Source organism: Corvus moneduloides, chromosome 4 (assembly GCF_009650955.1).
Source record: "Corvus moneduloides isolate bCorMon1 chromosome 4, bCorMon1.pri, whole genome shotgun sequence".
Taxonomy (NCBI): Eukaryota; Metazoa; Chordata; class Aves; order Passeriformes; family Corvidae; genus Corvus; species Corvus moneduloides.
Window position 1 is genome coordinate 10,933,645 of NC_045479.1, and position 17,034 is coordinate 10,950,678.

At 48.9% G+C, this 17,034-nt stretch overlaps 1 long non-coding RNA gene across 1 annotated transcript in view; it reads right to left on the reverse strand.

Annotated features, from left to right (window-relative positions):
- The window catches only part of LOC116443319, a 16,183-nt gene extending 925 nt beyond the window's left edge, over nt 1–15,258 (reverse strand). Inside the window, exon 1 of the long non-coding RNA XR_004239829.1 lies at nt 9,429–15,258. This is a non-coding gene — a long non-coding RNA (uncharacterized LOC116443319). The remainder of the gene's footprint in view (nt 1–9,428) is intronic.
- Between the last annotated feature and the right edge of the window lie 1,776 nt (nt 15,259–17,034).

Here is a 17,034-nt window from a genome sequence, read left to right on the forward strand (position 1 = left end):
CTGAACACTGCTGGAAGACTAAGCAGTATAGACAGGGACAGATTTTGAGTCTACAGCTTTGTGTGGCTATTCTGGAATTTCCATTTCCTACAGCAAAAGCTAATTCTTGCCTGTAATAAGCTGAGAATGGTTGGGCATGTGCATTAGTTCACACTTGTTTCACTCATCCTCAGCTGAACAGCCTAAACCAATATTTCCAAGAGGTGTGAATAGGAGTTTTCATTGCAATTACAAGTCACTCTGAAAACTGTTCATGGTGATGATGGCAAAATTCATCATAGCGAGGGCTGGCTGGGAATCTTGCCTGGATCCAAAACCAGCTCTTCCAGGTTTGGAAGAGGATAAAACCAACAGAATGCCAACTTGCTCAGCCCTACCTGCCCCTTCTCATAGAATGAAGAAGTAAATAATTTAGTATGCTTTTTGAGAAATGCACATTTTCAGAAACAGGCCTTTGGGATGTGGTCTGGTGGCAGAGTCACCACCCCAGCTTGTATCATCTGCCTACAGCATTCCAAATCCAAATGTGACACTGAGCACTGAATTTTATGTGCTGCAATCTCAAAAGGTTTGAGGATTGAATGAGCACGGTGATGTTTTTGAAATGGCCAATCCTTTGTGTTTAAGCTTTTGGGTAAAACATAAACTTTTCTGGGAAGGGTCTGATTCATTTCCATGCTTGTACTTTAAACTTGCCAGGTTCAATTGGGCTTGGAATTTTGAACTGAGATTTCTTTCCTATCAGAAAGAGGAGGAAAGAGTGGGTAGCTGAGTGTGCAGGGATAGCCAGATTCATCCCCTTTGTGCTCCTGCTGACTTTGGAGCCAAACCACGGTTAACCACAGGCATGATTTTTTTCCCAGCGCTGCCTCTGGCAGAAGCAGTGACAGCCCTTGACCATGTGGCAGGTGTCCCACAAGGTGAAGAGCCTTCCATCCTCCTGTGACCTTCCCTCTTGTACCTGCAATCCATGCTGCACTGGTATCTTGGAATCGCAGCATTCCAGGCTCCTTGTTATGTTCTCCCTGCTGCTCCCTACTTGTAGTGGAATTAGGTATGTGGTGGACAAGACACCATGAGTGCTTTCATTAGCTTTTCATTCCCTTTTCATGTTGTCTTGGTTTGAAAGACAGGTGTTTGCCAAGGAAGGCAGGAGTCTCCCTTGAAATGAAAAAAAAAATGCAACCCCCTTCCCTCTGAGTTATTATAATTTTGAAATCAAGGGGCTTTTAGGCAAAGATGTGGGAAATAGGAATAACAGTTCTTTGCTATTATATATCTCTATGTGTACAACAAGTCAAACAAGCAGCAATAACTCTGGCAGTAACAGCAAACAATCACAAACCCAGTGCCAGCCTTCCCGGCTGTCGGGCCCTTTCCCCTCGAGTGCAGTTCCGCTCGCAGCCGGCAGGGGCGCTGGCGGCTCCCGGTGAGCAGGGCAGGTGCGATGGTTCCCCCGCGGCTGCAGGGGGCGCTCCGGAGCGAGCTCGGGACACACGCGGCACCGGTGCCCTGGGATCCCGGGAAGGGATGGGACAAAGGCTTCACAAACCCCACACGGCTGGCCCCGGTGTCCGGCTGGACCCTCGGGAACGGCAGGCTGGAACGGCAGGGACGAGCACAAATCCCGGGTGGCAGATGGGATGTATCCAAACAGGGAACCCCCCGGAGGTCTGGGCAGGCAGGGCGAGCACGGCTACATGCAGCGAAGGCTCGAAGCAACGGAGAGGCAGGACAGCCACGGCCCGGCTCCCAGCGGGGCAGGGAAGGTGGGCCGGGGGTCCCAGGCTCTCTCTGATAGAAGGAAGGCAGCTGAAGAAGCAGAAGTCTCCAGTGCTGACGAATTCCTTCCGTCCTCTCTCTCCATCCAAACACCGGGAACTAACAGCCCACAAGCCCAGGTGAAAGAGAGTAGCCAGATGGACCCCCTCCCCCTGCGGCCAGGTCTTTTGTTTTTCTTAAGCACCCAGTAATTTGTCCCCCTGGCAACATGTATGGGGAAAATTCTTTAAGAGAAAAAGAAAACAGAAGGGGAACTCCGAAAACCCCAGCACATATTAAGTCTTAAGAAGGCTCATTTCGTTAGGGTGGGCAGGATCAAAATTCCAAATTCCTTGGCTGCCTGACTGTGGCACCTCCTTTGAAGTGTGAATTGTTTTGCCTTTGTATTGTCATTTGAACTGGAAGTGCCAGGCCGGTCAGGATTTTGAAGTGAGTCAGACTTGGTGCAAATAGAGAAAGCTGTGTGTGTTATCAAGTGTTGCTGGGGTTTTCTTGTTTTTTGAGGTATAAAGGCAGATTGTGGATGTATTTCTATTGGACTTGTGCAGTACTGTGGCTGCAAGACTGGAAATGGGAGTGAGGATATTGTCACAAACTTATGTCCACTGAAGGAAAGCACTGTGAGGTTTTGTCCAGTTCCCCAAAGCGTGGCTGTTCAGCTGGCAGTGCACATACGTGCATGTCTATCCCCTATTTGCATATTTCAGCATAATTAATTTTTAAACTTCTGCTCTTTCTAAATGGCTGATGTGTAACCAGGTAAATTTGGTATATTAACCTTTTCCTGTGTGCCTTGGCCAGCAAAAAGACACTTTTCCACAAACAAGTCCTGTTTTATGTGATGAGAGTACATGGACTCTCATGAACTAACTCTTCAATTTCAGTATACAAGAGAAACCTTTTCTAACAGGCCTCTTAGTTTCTGTAAGGTGGGATACATTAATGCTAATTATTAGCATTAATTCAGTTCAACAGCAGGAAGTATTTTTTTGCATTTATTATAAAGGTTGCTACAAATCACATGAGACAATCATCCATTGCTGGGTGGCAATTGTTGATTTCCCTTCCCGCAGCTGTGCTAAGCAGAACACATTAAAAACCCCACAAAACAAACCAAACCCAAATCAAACACCTGCCGGTGCCCTCCATCTTCATAGATAAGTGCTGATGAGCAGGGAAACACCTGCAAGACCTCATTTAGCTTAATGATAATCACACCTTCAGCGCTGATAATGCGTCTGCCAGGTGAGCCTGCTCGGCTCAGTCATCAAACCAACTTCAGGGACACATTCCTTGATCTTCTTGTGCGTACCACATCCCGCCGCATCCGCCTGATCCATCAGAAAAAGGGGTTGGTAAACTCTGAACATTAAGGCAACAGCTTTCACAGAGCCCAGGGCTGCGACAGCAGTCTCCCAGGGGCTGTTGCTGGAGAAAAGAACCGCTGAAACGTGTTTGATTTCACAGCAAAGCAGCTGTAAATAGCCAGGAGTTTAAAAGTTCCATTTATATAGGGGATAGAAGCCATCATCCTCTTGGGGTGCTTCCTGTACCCTCTGTGCTCATTGTAGATTTTTACAGCACTTTGAACAAGGTGGAGAAGTTCTTCCCTTGATTGTTTTCAGGAATTTGGAGCCAAGTGCCTCTTGGGTCCACCTCACCTTCTGGCGCTGGGGCAGAGAGGGAACCCAGCTCCTCCAGCCCTCCCTGCTGAGACAGATAAAAGCCTCTCAATAGTTTTTGGGGAGGAGAACGAGTCTCTCTTTCCTCGGGGCGAAGATGATTTTATCCTTGCCTTTCTCACTTTTAGAAGGGAAGTCACGTGGCCACTTCTTCTCAACCCAGCTGCTTTGGGAAGCTGGGTGTTGATTTTTTTTTTTTTCTTTTCTTTTTTTGGGAGTAGGGGGAGGCAGCCCTGCGTGTTCCCCTGTCAATCTCACCTGCCTGCCTGGGGGCTTGGGCACAGCCTCTTCCTTGCAGCACACAAGGCTCCAGAAGGTGCCCCAAACCTTCCTGGTGCCTTGGGAGCCTTAGAATCACAGAAACATGGAAGAGTTTGGGTCAGAAGGGACCTTCAAGATCATCCAGTTCCACCTCCTGCCATGGGCAGGGACACCTTCCACTAACCCAGGTTGCTCAGAGCCCCATCCAACCTGGCCTGGAACACTGCCAGGGATGGGGCAGCCACAGCTTCTCTGGGCAACCTGTGCCAGGGCCTCACCACCCTCACAGGGAACAATTTCTTCCTCATATCCCATCTAAACCTGCTCTGTGTCAGTGTGAAGCCATTGCCCATTGTCCTGTCACTACACTTCCTAATGAAAAGTCCCTCTCCAGTTTCCCACTAGCCCCTTCAGCTACTGGAAGGTTCCATGAGGTGTCCACACATCAACCTTTCCTTTTCCAGGCTGAGCAGCCCCAACTTTACCGGCCTGTCTCCATAGGGAAGGTGCTGCAATGGCTTCTGGACAGCTGCTTCATTCAGCCTCTGTTGGGAATGAAGGAACTGGAACTGAGGTTATTTGGAGACCCTCATGGAGGGATCCCCACCCTGAGTCTGGGCACTGTGCTCTGGTGTGGGGATGCTCGGCTGGTTGGAGCAGAGCCCCGGGGAGCACGGGGGTTTGTCCTCACCACAGCACAGGCACTGGGAACACTGGGAATGCTGTGGCAGCCTTGGAGCTGCAGGGCTGCGAGCCATCCCACACCCGTGTCAGCCTGCTGTGCCAGCTGGGCTGTTTACACTGGCTCTCTTTGCAACGACAAAGGCTGAAAATGTTGCCCATAATTTGTGTTTGCTGTTCTCCGCAGAAGAGTCATGATTTATTTTTACAGTAACCTCACATTTTAAAAAGGCACCTTCCTGTTTGTGTCCTGTTTGTCCCTGCAGCAGCAGAGGGATACGTGCCCTCCGAGCCTGAGAGGAGGTGGGACTCAGGAGAAACACTCCGCTGGAAATCTCTGCTGATTCATTTAGCTAATGGCTCAGGAAGAAAAGCCCTTTGTGTACTGATGGCTGAATAGCAGCCAACAGATCATAAAGCAAAAGTCATTGCCTTTTTTTTTTTTTTTTCAAATTAGGCTCCCCACCCTGCCAGAGCTGCTTTCCTGAGTCATTCCACTGATTATAAACACTATTTTAAACTCTGCACAAAGGGAGGAAATGGAAAGGGAATCCCCAATCTCCCTGCCTCCCTATAGGTGAGACTTGCCCTGCAGTGCTGGGCTGCTCCCACGGGAGAGCTTCTGCATGGGGAAAGAGTGAGTAATTGAAGGAATATGTATCTGTCTCTCTACAATGGCTAAGAAGCAACTGGGTAAAGGTGGCAAAGTGAGGGTGAAGTGGGCAGCGCGTGGCTGCTCATAGAGGGTACAAATCAGGAGTGCAGGAATGGGTTTAGTTCCTCTCTGACAATTCCTTGTGCAATGAAATAGCTTTTGCCCCAAGGCTGAGCTACACTGAGCCTCCCTGGGTGGGTGGACAGGACATGCAGCCCGGGCTGCATTGGGAAGAGCAGGGCAGGGAGTGATCCTGCCCCTCTGCCCAGCCCTGGGAGGCACAGCTGCAGTGCAGTGTCCAGTCCTGGGCTCCTCAGGACAGGAGGGACAGGGAGCTCCTGGAGCAGGGCCAGCAGAGGCTGAGGAGCTGGTTTAGGGCCTGGAGCATCCCTGACAGGGAAAGGCTGAGGGAGCTGGGGCTGTCCAGCCTGGAGAGGAGCCCCAGCTGAGAGGGGCCCTCAGCCCTGGGTGTCCCTGTGTGCAGGGAGGGCTCCGAGCAGGGCCCAGGCTCTGCTCCGGGGGGCCCAGCCATGGCACCAGAGGAACGGGCAGGGACTGATGCCCAGGAAGTTCCACCCGGACAGGAGGCAGAACTTCTTCCCTGGCCAGTGCCCGAGCCCTGAACAGAGACCAGAGAGGGTGTGGAGTCTCCCTCACTGGGGATATTCCAGACCCCTCTGGGCACAATCCTGTGCTGTGTGCTCTGGGATGGCCCTGCTGGAGCAGGGAGTGGGACCAGATGAGCCACTGTGATCCCTTCCAGCCTGACCCATCCTGGGATTCTGTGGAGGTATGGGTGCAGGGTCCAGGGCAAACACAGTGACATCGTTCCTCTGCTTGGCTGCTGTGAGCCAGAGGGTCTCCAGCAGCACCTCTGGCATGTGCAGAAGAAGGTGATTGCACGTGGGAAAACACAGAGCACAGAGCTGCTGCCCTCTGGGCTGGAGGAAGGTCGCCAAGTCCTACAGGGGTTTAAAAAAGCCTTTTGCTGTTTTTGGCAATGGCATTTTCAGCAGGCTTGGCTTTAGTGAAAGTTGTTTTTAGGAGTGTTTGCTCTGGCGCCTGAGCAGGTTCCAGGTTGGTGGCAGGACTCCTCCTGTGGGCAAAACCCTTGGTCAATAAAGTGCTGAGCAGAGCCCAGACCAACACCCTCCCTCTATCCTGCCCTGGTTCAGGGACTGTAAGCACCGAAAAAAAAATTAGAAGGATGAGGAAGAGGAAGAAAAGAGGGAATTCCCTGTTCTGCTCTGAAAAGTGACTGCATGAATGTGATGCTGCTGAATAAAATACTAAAATAAGAATTATTTGTTTAACTTCTTGGATCTGCAAAACCCAACCTAGCCAGGGGAAAATGAGTGAGGAGCTCTTGAGCCCATGCAGCATTGACTAAATTAAGCTCCTGGTTCAGGAGCACCTTTTAGCCTCAAAGGTATTTGCACAAAATTAGCTACAACATAGTTGCACGAACATAAAAAGGAGCTGTTATCTGGAGAGGTGCAGAGGCACGCATGGAATTCTCTGGGACTTTTTTACTGGCAGTTGTGTCCAAAATGGAAAATATCCTGCTTGGAACAGAGCTGGCAGGCAGCAAACAAATCCCAAGTTAGAGACTTTCCATGGGGCATAGCAGGCAGTGCAGGCAGTGACAGGAAGCAGTAACAGTCACTTTTTAGAGGGTAGAATAGCACTTTAAAAAGTGTAAATGTTTCACTCCAATAAAATGCAGACAATTAGTCAATAATTCAAAAATTAGGAAAGGCTGCTATGAAGGTTATAAAGGTACAACTTTTTTTTTTCAGCCTCTTTTAGGCCTGTGCATATTTGATCTGCTAAGTCAAGATTATTTTTAGCTCAAGTACCTCTGACTTACATCAATTTGGGCCTGAAGCAGGACAATATCCATGTACCTTCATCACAAGACTGCTCTGTCTCTTCCTTGAATTCCTAAATATGTTCCTTAGAGCCTCCAAGATCCTGCCAGAGGGGAAGCACAGATCTTGCAGATCTTTATTGCAGTGCACATGCTTGTTACTCTTCATGCCAGCATCACCTGAGACTGCAGTCTTAATTTCACTATTTTGCTTGTGCTCTGCATCAGGCTTGTTTGTTTTGTTTTTTTTTTTTAATTTGTTGATGTTATTGTTTTTTGGGTTTTTTTTTGGTTTTTTTTTTTGGTTTTTTTTGTGGTTTTGTTTGGGTTTTGATTTTGGTTTTGTTTGGTTTTCTATTTTTTAATAACGGAAAAAGCTACAATACAGGATGTGGGGTTGTGCTGCCACATTTTGACCACCAGAAGGTTGGAGTCTTTGATTTCATCATCGAAACTAAAGAACCACTTGCTAGACCCTCTTGTGGTGCCAGCATTTCAAGCTGGGAGAGCCCTTTGTATATTTTACACTTTGTCTGACCTCCTGCATGCCCAGGCCATTACATTTTCTCCCAAATATTACCTGTTCCTGTCATTCCTCACAACTTGCTGTTTTCTCTCACCTTTATCCTCATATCTATGCTCTGCATTTGCCTTCCTTGCTCTGTTTCTAGCACTGACCCTTTCCCTATTTTCTCCCTTCTGTTACTTTCCAAGTCCTTGTCTTCAGCTTCTTTTCCCCGATCTAAATCCCACCTTGCTCCCAGCACACCTGAGGGAAGCTTTCCATGCTGCTCCTAGCAAACACAGGGAATGATGTACTGCTTTGTTTTAAAATGTTGCCAGAAAGGGGAGTGAGAGTGGAAGGAGAATGTGGTGCCCTCAGCCCCTACTCATCCTCTTTGGGCTACAGTGGCAGAGGCTCTCTCCCAGGATTTTTGGGATGGCTCTGTCACTGCCTGGTAGCTCTAGGGACTGGCACAAAGACAGAGGTCACTGGTTACTGTGGGATTTTGCATTTTTCTGTTGAAAAACAAGAGTTTTACCCCTCTGGGAAGCTGCCATGCAGTGTTTGGTGTCAAGCTGAGAGAACTGATACAAGCCAGTTAACCAGGAGGGCTGACTAGAGAGAAAACTTCCAGGCTGCCTTACCAGGGCACCCGAAACCAGATCAGTAAGTTTGGCACAGCAGATCCACCTCCTGAGATGGAGATCTGAGCACTTGGGATACCAAGAAGGATCCCAAAAACCTATATTCCTTGATGGCCTTAGCTCCAAAAGGCCCCAGAATGAGGCACCTGGGGCTGGGGCAATGCCTGGGCACCAGGTGACTCCCAGCCAGGAGAGGTAAAGGCAGGTTAGTGACTGACCAGGACTGTCTTTTATGTTTTCTTCCCTTGCAACCTCACATTGTCACACTCCCCTTAAGGACAAATCCCTGCTTTAAATCTTGCTGCATCCATTCTGTTAGTGTTTCACAAGCCTGGGGGTGGCAAAGGAAAAAATGGGTGAATCCAAATGAAACCAGCAAATCCACAGGGTGTTGTCCTGGGGCAGAGGGCTATTTCCAGGTGTGCCTGAGAGACTGGCAGCTCAGGATATGTGCCAGTAGCCTGGCTGCTTGTTGGGCTGTGCCAGGTCTGGTACTTTCAAGTTGTAGCTCATCACTTTGTCCCTCCAGAAGAGTTTGTGTTCCCCCACACGATGCTGATAGCAGAGGTGTGCAGGGCACCTGGGTGAACCAGAGCCTTGTGAAAAAGGAAAAAAAGTCTGTCTCCTCCACTGATTGCACATGGAGAAGGAATTTGGGTGCTCATCTAGAGAGATGGATGAGGGGGATGCATTCCCTGGGCAGCCAAGGGGCTCCTGGGGGAATCTGCTCTATAAAATGCTCTTCCTCCTGCCATGTCCTTGAGAAAATTTGCCTCTGGAGCACCTACGCCACATCCCATCCTCCAGGCGCATCCTTAGATGTCCTTAAGCATCTAGGCAGTACCTTCCCACACAGGGAGATGTCCCAGGGAGTCAGGTGAGGTCACCTCCTCCTGGGGGCAAGCCTGAGGTAGGAGCCACCCGACTCAGCTCCCGTTCCCAGGCAAAGCCTGATGACTATCTGCACATTTCAGGGGCCTGAGGGCTGAGTGTAGGCGAAGCTCTTGAGCTTTGCCTTGTTAGTTCCAAGGACAAGCTTAGAAGCCCAGGTATTTTAGTGACTTCCCCTCCTGGTCTGTCAGGACTGAATGGATGAAGGTGTCTCCCAGAAGCTCACAATTCCATGACTTTTCCTTTCTAAAAAGCCACAGGCACCTCTCTAGCAAAAGGCAGAAACCATCCACAACTCTCAGGCACTGCTTCCAAAACAGAGGCTGAGCTTCAAGGTAAATGACTGATGCTTTTTTTTTTTTTTTTAAGCACAGGCAAAACAACACTTTTCTGCTAAGGTCATTTTTGGCAGTAACCAAAGATACTTCAGTACATACAAAAAAAATCCTCCACTCACCTCGAGGAAGGCAGCACAGAAGGTCTTAGCCCAGACAGCTGAACTCTGGAAATGACGAGGTGCTGATAACAGAGTCCAATCACAAAAAGCATGGAGGAGCTGCTAGGACCAGCTGCAGAGCTAATTTTACACATAAATGTGACTTACCTTGTAAAACAAGCCACTTATAGAAGGAAAACCTACATTGTTTAATAGAAATCTTCCCCAGGAGTGAGACGGGAGCTTTGCCAGCAGGCTTGAGGGAGGAGATGCCGTCAGCAGTGAGCAAGGGGCTCGCTGTTCTGGGAAGGGATGTGGTCACTGGTGTCCACAGGGCTGGAAAAACAGAGGTGGCAGCTCACGAGATGCACTGCCAGGCTCAGGAAGGGGAACTGCTGGCAGCAAAAATCAGCTTTTCCTAATTGCAGTGCCAAGCCAAGGGTGGAGCAAGGTCGGCCCTCACAAGGAGGAGCAGCTCACTCTGTGTAGGGGACCTTGGCAGTGGGATTAACAGTCCTTGATGGTAACGACCTGCCAAGTGGTGTTTGCTGGTTGCTCAGCTTTCCTGCCCCACTTTTACCTCCAGTTTTTTTCTTTTTCCACAATAAAGTCCTGGAAGAGGACACATTATCCTTCACCAAGCCATAAAACACCAAAGGAACTGTGCATTGTTTTCCACTGATAAAGTTCTTCTGACCTTGGCTTCTAATGGGCCACCAGGCAGTGATGACAGCCTGGGCTGCCTTAACATGATCAGGCTGCAGGGCTTGTCCAGCCTGGAAAAGAGGGGGTTTGGTTGGGAGGGGGCTCATGGCAGCTGTGAGGAGATGACCAAAAAGAGCCAGGCTGCTCACCATGGTGAGACAACAGGCATAGGTTGAAACCAGAGAAGTTCAAATTGATAAGAAGCTTTCTCATCAGGACACCAGCCCAGCAAGAGACCAGGAGATTGTGGAGTTTCCATCCTTGGAGGTTTTCAGTATTGGGTTAAGTGAAGCCCTGAGTAACCTGCTCTGACCTCATGGCTGACCCTACTATGAACAGGAGGTTGGACCTCCTGAGGTCCTTTCCAAACCGAGCTGTTCTGTGATCCTATCATCTTTAAACTCCACTGTCCACAGACCCTGGAGATTTTTACAGCCTCTGTTGTTAAAAACGCATGCAGTGTGATTCTTTTTGCCTCTCCAGGGAAAGGCCTCACTCATTCATCTCACACACTTGCCATTAAAACATGATTTGCACCATCAGGAGGGGGTGGACTTGACTTAGTCTTCCCTCTTCCATCTATTTACACCATATTTGCCACCCTGGTTTCTTTTCCAGAGCATTTTGATGTGCACACCACGCACAAACTTTCAGCTTGGTGCTGAGGACAAAGGCTGCAGCCACAGACTGTGCACGAAGGGAAAAAGTCCCTTTCTGTGCCTCACCTAATGGGTGAATGTTTATAGGTCTTCCAGAAGAATTTTAAAAAGAAGGAAAATAGGAGTAAAACCACAATGAAAATAATTTTCTTTACTTGGTGGTCCGGTGATGTTAATGATTGAGGGTGTACAAATCAGAACGGCCCCATGCTACAAAGCAGCCACCCTGTAAAGGCAAAATCCCCTTGTATTAAAAATCAGGATAAGCAGCTGCCCCTCGAACTCACACTGCAAATAAAGCCATTCCCCACCTGTGGAGCAGCCACCCCACCCCATGGCACAGCATAGCTGTGTGGCTTCTACCTGAAAACAGCCACAGACACCACTGGCACCTCTGATTTTTCTGTCTTCACCCCCATGCAGAATAAAGTCACAGAGAGCTGCAAAGGAGTGGCTAATCCCACAAAAGAAGAGGAACTGTTTTGAACGCCCACTGCAGCCTTGCCCATCTGTTTGCACTCACACTTGTGCAAGTAGCCCAAGCCATGATTCATGACTTGCTGAACGCTGGCCCCACCTCTCCTCTGCCGTGCTGCTGATGGTGGGACATCACCTGAGCTACGGCGATGCCCAAGTCCCTGCTGAGAACTCGCTCTGCCCTGCATCTCCACTGCCAGGATATTTAAAGCTGCTCCTTTTAATTACAGACCGGCAGCTGAGGTGAGCCTGTGGGTCTGGAAAGGGCTGGTGAGGACTCCCCCAGCTCTCCACAAGCAGAGGCGATGCTGGCGTAAGCTGGAGGCACAGCCAGCCCGAAGCTGGAAAATCTGTCCTGTGATGCAGCTTCCCCAGCTCTCCCCCACCCTGCTCTTTCCTCACACACAGCCACGGAGCAGCAGCTGGAGATGCCAGTCCCTTTCTCCCAGCAGGACCTGCCCTGTTGGTGTTGGAAAGGGAGCAGTGGTCCTGGTGGGGCAGAGCAGAAGCGCAGCCGCCCAGTGCAGGGCAAGGCGAGGACTAAAGGCCAGCGTTAGAACAAGGCATAAAAGGTCAGTTCTCAGCCCCAGCCTGAATTTCTATTGATCCTGAAATCGGCAGCGAGAGAAGAGAAGCATTCAGCATGCCATGAATGGCTGCCTTGTGGATTCATTTCGTGGGAGCCACGCATGTGGAAGCCTGTGTCCAGCAGTGGAAAAATCTCACTAAACTATTTTTGTCACTGCCAGCAGAGTCTGACAAATATCTAGATGTTCTAGGTTCAGTTAAAAGTGACTTTCAGTAGGGTTCAAGGTCCTCACTGCTGGCAGTTCAAATTAGGTCGTTTCCTGAGAGCTGCCAAGAGGCAGAAACTGAAGAGGTGGCTATTTTATAATCATAATTATACAGTGGCCATAGGCATAAACCACCCCCTAAACATAGAAACCCAACAAAACCCAGCTTGGGCTGTGCTTGTGCTCCACAGCTGGAACAGCATCTCTCACTCAGGGACAGCAGGCACTGGGCCCCCTGGGGTATCCCTCATGGGACTCTCAGGCTCTTCCAGGTCCTTCTCAGGGAGTTCAGGATGAAAAAGATGCTGGAGCAGTCAGAGGGAGCCTTGGCAGTGCGTTTATCACTGGCTCGGCAGCTCCCTGCAGAGGCTTGCAAGTGCCTGCAAGGGAACAGGGCAGGGCTCAGCCTGAACTTCATGGCACATCCCCATGTGAAATGGAAACAGCATCTGACTCACATTTAGCACTGGGATTTTAGGTCCCACTGCTTCCCCTCACCCCAGGACAATTGCTCTGAGCCCAGTTTCTGCAAGGCTTGCTTGGGCTTGGAGATTCATCTGAAGAAAAATAGTGGAGAGGTACAGGCAGTTCCTAAAAACTGTCTGCAAGCACTTGCTATTCTTTTCTCTTGGTGGGTGGAGAGGGAGGAGTATAGTCCTGACTTAAAGGACCTGTCAAAAGAAATCCAGGCTTTTGTGTCCACTGGAGCAGCTCCTCTAGGAGTTCTTGTGGAAGTCACCCTGCAGGTAATGACATCCTCCCCTTCTGCAAACCCTCTATGAGTAAGACTATTAATTGCTGAAACATAGGGATTTAAGTTTTTGAAGTGTATGACAGGATAGGATTTATTCCAACCCTCCCAATGTGTCAGGCTCACCCCTCTCTCTCCACTGTAGCCAGCTGCTTCCCACACCCTTTCCCCACTTCATGGGCCCACTGTCATTTTTTCCCTGTACTCAATTATGGTGCTCATGTGCCAGGGCTGCTGTAAAATGACAACGTGCTGTACCACAGATGTCTTTCCCAGCTCCACTGCAAAGGAGGAAGACATTTCCCAGCAATAAGCCCTGTCAGTCCCCTTGGAAAACCAGGCTCTCCCTGCCTTGGTACACCTTCCCACAGAGCAGACCATGCAGCTAGCTTGAGAGTCCCTCCATTCCTGAGGCAGGCTAGCTCCAGTTTTCCAAAGTAAGTCTACAAATCTTTCTTCTGGCAAAATTACCTGTAGATAACCAGATACAGCTTTCCTCAGGACTTCACTGCTAGGTCCTTCCCCTTAGTCAAACACTTACTCTCTTAAGCTTGTAAGAGGCTGCTTCCTGGTGCAAATTCTCATATTCTGCATGTGGTCTGTTACAGCACATAAAATAGCCACATCTTTTAGTGATTTGGCTTTATCTGCCCTTATTTTCCTCACAGCAGCCAAGAGGCACAGCTGAGAGCAGCCTAGGAGCAATTCCCATGCTTGGAAGTGTTCAAGGCCAGGTTGGATTGGGCTCTGAGCAACCTGGGATAGTGGAAGGTGTCCCTGCCCATGGCAGGGGGGTTGGAAGGAGATAATGTTTAAGGTCCCTTCCACTCCAAACCATTCTGTGATTTAACAGTTTTACAGGCAGTGCTTTATGTTAGTGCTTAACAGGACTTATGTTACCAGTTACCATCTCCTCTACCATCCAAATCCAAGAAAATACCTAGATAGACCAGGATTGCTCAGATGTCACAGCTCTTTGCTACCCATAAGCAACTCCCATAAAGAATAGAATATATAGTGTCACATCTGGCTATAAACCACAGCTATTTTAAGTGAATTTACAACAAAGAATTGGCAGCACCTGTGTGTGAAGAAGAAATCTGCTTATGTTTGGAAACAAAGCTGCTTAAGCCCTTTTCCTTTCTGGAGTGGTTTCTCACATTCCGGGCAGGCTTTAAGGTCTTAACATAGCTGCACCTTTGTTTACTGATGAGGAAGGCTGTCTTTTCTATGCCAAAGTGTTTTACTTTTGTATGTTTTCATTCATCCTATCTTCTCCTCCCAATAGACATCCCACTTCTAGGATAATTTTTCCCCAACATCAGTACTTGCTTCTCTGCTGACCCTGTGAATTTGAGCAGACTATTCTTCAGAGGGATCCTTCTGTCCCTCCCACAAGTATTTCACCAGTGTCAGTCATTCCTGCCACAGCTCTTGACATTGTCCTAAGCACTGTTTCCCCTCCAGTATTGTAATCCCCCATTCCTGTTTTCCAGAATGATCTATTTGTTATCCCTTTTGCCTCTCTGTATTACCTCTCAAGTCACATTCAATTCCTGACCTAACTCAAAGACAGGAACTTACTCCCTTGCTTGAAGTCAGTGCCACACACTCAAGATTTTTAGGGCTGCCATTCTTTAGAAGCCAGTTCTTCACAAAATTTAATCGCAACTGCTACCAGTAAAGTGGAAGTTAACATGTAATCATCAATATTCATTACTGAAGTAGTATTCATTCCAGACTAGCTGGTCTGAGGCTGAGTGCAACCAGGTTTTACATCTGTAGTCCAAGTTCTCACTAAAAGGAAATTAATACTTGAGTAATGAAGATCAGCTCTTCCCTCTCTGGTGAAGTAAGACTTAGCCATCTGTTGATTCCTCAGAAAACACCAACCCACATGCAGAGGATGTTCAAAAGAAGGGTAAAAGATTGGGCTATAGGGCTTAAGAAAACCACATGTAGATGAGGGCAGGCATCAAAGAGGCAGAGTGTAGCATAAACACTGTGGGTAAGGCTGCAGCACTGCAAGCTAAAGACTCCCAGGAAACCCCTCTCCAGCTTCTGAGGAACACAGGAACAGGGGCAGGTATTCATTTCTGGATCTTCAGCTGACCTGGATGCCAGGTCAAGAGCTGCCTCCGCAGCCACTGCCCAAACCTCACAATCTGAGGTGCTGAGACTACAGCAGCGTTCTCCTCCCCCCAGTTACAACCTGCTGGGTTTTCCTGGACTCTGCCAAAAGGTGCTGGAATACAGCCACAGCAGAGGCTGGCAACCTGAACACATGCACCAGCATCAAAGTGTGGCCAGCAGCACCAGGGCAGTGACTGTCCCTCTGTACTTGGCACCTCAATGCCCATGTCCAATTTGCCTCAGTTCAATAAAGATATTGGGGTGCTGGAGCATGTCCTGGGAAGAGCAAGAGTTGGGGAAGGGTCTGGAGCACAAGTCTGATGAAGGGCAGCAGAGGGAGCTGGGGGGGCTCAGCCTGGAGCAAAGGAGGCTCAGGGGGGACCTTCTGGTTTTCCACAACTCCCTGACAGGAGGGGGGCAGCCGGGGGGGGGTCAGGCTCTGCTCCCAGGGAACAGGAAGAGAGGAAATGGCCTCAAGCTGCACTTAGGGGAGGTGCAGGTTGGACATCAGGAAGAATTTCTTCACTGAAAGGGTGATTAGTCAGTGGAAGGGGCTGTCCAGGGAGGAGGTGGTATTCCCATCCCTGAAGGTATCCAAGGAAAAACTGGATGTGGCACTCAGTGCTCTGGTGTGGTTGACAAGGGGGTGATTGGTCAAAGGTTGGTCTCTATGATCTTGGAGGTCTTTTCCAGCCTAAATGATTCTGTGAACAAAAAGCAGAAGAAGGTCAGCAGTGAACTTCCCTGATGGTTGTGACAGCTATTCACCCCAGCTCTTCCAGGTGCCAGGCTCATTCTCATGCCCAGAACTACACAGCTGACAAAAATGCTACTTCTCAGATCTGCAAGAGCTCAGTGGGGACATGGCTGCCCTCAAACTCCCATAAGACTCCCATTTTTCCCGCCAGGCTGTCACATATAGCCACAGAAGAAAATTAGATCAACTCCTTTCTGGAATCATTTCAGTCTCTGCAAGACACACAAAAGCATGATTACCATTTGACTTTTTTTAAATAATTTTTTTTTAAGAAAGCCCATGAACACAGAACAGTGCAACGCGTTACAGAGGAGAGCTGCATGGTTCCCTTAGACGAGTGACAGTGGGTAACACAAAGGTGACAATACATTCATGCATCAGCCAGAGCCCAACACCCACCAGTTCTGGTATTTCTCATAATAAATACCAACCTCCCTGCAGGAGAAAAAGGGGAACAAGCAAGGACTACCCAGAGACATCTGTACTACCCAGAGGACAAAGACCAGAAGCTTCTGAGAACACAGATGAGATTGCACAGTAAGGGAGCACCAGGTACAGGAACAGCACATCAACTTGTTGGCAAGTCCATAGGCAGCCCCCACCAGAAAGTATTTTAGAGACAAAAAAACCACTTAAAAGCCATTTTGAGTAGAAATACAGAGCAACTTGGTAATTCTTTAGGCTAAGGGTTCCACACTGGTGTCTCTGCTCTCTCCCGTACCCAAATTTAAACTGAAACAGGACAGCCTCAACTCTGCAATTGCAGAGCTGTACACTTAACTACTCATGCAACTCATGTTTATTCCACTTGGAAACCTGAGATTTGGCACACATGTTGTAAGCCCTTGAGACTGCACCTCGCTGGCTTTGGAGAAACAAAGCCCCAAACCAGCCAGTGAAAAAATCCTGAGCATACACTAAGGAATGGGCCTTGCCAAGGGCCCAAGGCCATGCCAGGTGCCAGGGGACAGTTGTGGCAGCAGACAGGCTGTCAGGAAGCCGAGCTGGCCCCAGGACAGAGCCCAGCCTGGCTGCACTGAGCTATCACTGCCTGCACATCACCTGTGTGACAGCCAGCCTTTGCCACCCTCCAGGGAGGTGACAGTAAATGTGTTACAGCAGTGACATTTTAGGAATGTACTTAAGACTTGCTTTTGTTCACACACACCAAGGAAAGAGGAATGACCACACCTTCCCTGACATGCTCTGACAGCATCTCCTCTTCCCTTCAAACATGGGGCATTGGCATAGGATTTATTTCCTGCTTTATCCCAAAAACACTTAAACATGTTATGCAACTTCAACTCCTTGCTATGCATCAAACAGTGGGATTAATCAACATAGCAACATC